This window comes from Seriola dumerili, unplaced genomic scaffold, assembly GCF_002260705.1.
Source record: "Seriola dumerili isolate Sdu_G_001 unplaced genomic scaffold, Sdu_1.0 BDQW01000120.1, whole genome shotgun sequence".
NCBI classification, from domain to species: Eukaryota; Metazoa; Chordata; class Actinopteri; order Carangiformes; family Carangidae; genus Seriola; species Seriola dumerili.
This window is the reverse complement of record NW_019174375.1, coordinates 207014-209309: the sequence shown is the minus strand read 5'-3', so window position 1 is coordinate 209309 and position 2296 is coordinate 207014.

Here is a 2296-nt window from a genome sequence, read left to right as displayed (position 1 = left end):
TCACCTCCTTGTTAATTTTGGAAACTGATTTAGATTCAGTTTTTTTCTTTAAATCTGTTTCAGATCGTTTAGATTTCCTGAGTGAACTTTCTGAAGAGGATTCAGGATCCAGAGGAAGATTTAAAGGTCGACACTCGACATTAACCCTGAATCATCATCAGAACTCGACATTCAGTGATGATTGTTAACGTTACTCAAACACCAGATCCTCCAGACCAGGATCTGGATCTGGATCCTGCCGACATTGTTGAATAAGAAAAACTGATTCAACATGTTCTCTGCAGATACCGACCGTGATGAACCTGAACAGAGAATCTGCAGATCCTTGCTTTCCTCTCCTCCCCTCCCTTCATCCATCACTCCCCCCTCCCCTCTGATCCTCGGGGCCCCAACATGAAATTTCCTCCTTCAAGTTTAAGCCTCAGAGTCGAGAAGAAGGGATGAGGAGAACCGTCCGTCTCCTTCACAGTAAAACACAACTGCAACATTTTCAATTGATATTATAAATATTATTTTATTTTGAAAAAAGGCTTTGATTCATTTCAGCTGGAGGAATACGCGAATAAAGGAGACTAAGGAAGAAAGGAAGGAAGAAAGGAAGGAAGGAGGGATGAAGGTGTGCGAGGGAAGGAGGGAGAGTCTGCAGTTGGAGAGGAGGAGGAGAAAAAGGACGACAGAAACAGACGAGTGTCCTCGTTTCTGAAAATACGACTCACCTCCTGCTCTTAAAGGGACGACTCACCACATCCTCACTTTCCTCTTTATATTTATCAAGTCGCCATTTTTCACTTCACTACATTTCCCAGAGATCAACCTGTCAATCAAACACTGTGGGAGGGACTTTGATGCATCGTCGATATTTCTGATGTGATCCAAACGAGCCTGATCTGTCCCTGAGAGACTACAAACAACTTTAATTTTGAAATACATTTTTATCATCTGTCAACTTCCTGTTTACTTCTTTTCTCTATCTAACATTTAAAGGGTCTCGAGACTCGTCTTTAAAGATGAAAGAAAAGAAGAAGATAACGATCTGTTTCATCTCCCTCGTCCCGACCACGAGACCGGACGACCGTCCCCAAACAAACAGACACACACTCTGTCAACAGCGCTCTGCACCAATTAATACAGCAACACACACACACACACACACACACACACACACACACACAGACTGATCTGTTTACAAGAGGTGGAGTGAGCTCCAGAGACACAGAAACACAATGAGAGAGAGAGAGAGTCAAAACACAACAGCTACTGTCTGGTATTGGTTGGTATTGGTTGTTATTGGTTGTTATTGGTTGGTATTGGTTGGTATTGGTTGGTATTGGTTGGTTGGATATTTGTTGCTTCCATGTCTCCAGGTCTTACTGAGGAAATAGATTGGTATATTTTCATTTCTAATTTTCTTTATTGATTATAATTTGTTGCATATTGTTTGATAAGCTGCTGAAATCTGGGGAAGGAACCACGACACTCACAGCCAATCAGGAGAGGCTGCGGCTGTGACCTCATCATTTCCAAAAGGTCTCAGTTTCTGTCTGTCCAGACTGCAACACAAGCCCAGAGTTTTCAAAATAAAACACAAGCCCAGAGTTTTCAAAATAAAACTCAAGCTCAGAGTTTTCAAAATAAAACAGGTCCAGCAGAGTTTCTGAGAGATGCATCGTGAAATGAAAAGGATGTAGTGTGGACGGATCGTGAGGATCAATAATCAGCCCGACTGATAAATGTCCATCAGTTTCCTGAGTTCATCTTTAGTTTTTGTATTTACAGCAGAACATCAGACTTTAGAGAAACTTTTTTCCACATGAATCTGTTCCACAATCAGAGGCGTCTCCGAGCCGGAGGAACACACCCCGAGCTCTGGAGTTTAATATTAGCCTGGTATTAAAGTGATGAAGCCGTTGTGCTATTTGAGACGCTGCAGCAGAGCCGGTGATTTACAGCTCAGATCTACGACTGCGTGAAGCCGGCCGGCCCGTAAACTGCATCATCGCCTCCACCTCCACCAGCGCCGAGGCCTCAGAGAGGGAGAGAGTCTGAGTCGGCGCCAGAAGCAGCGTTCAGGAGCATCAGTCCACCTCAAACATCCCTGCGGGTCTTTAACGGGCAAAACACACAAACCAGCTGATGAGACAGACGACCAGGATCTGAGCTGATCAATAAATGTGATTCACAGATGAAGGTGAAGGAGGGAACGACAGAAGAAAAAGGAAAAAACACCTTGTTCAGATGTTTTTAAAGATGCTGCGTTCAGGAGTTTTTGTTTCCATAAATTTCCCATAAACCCCTC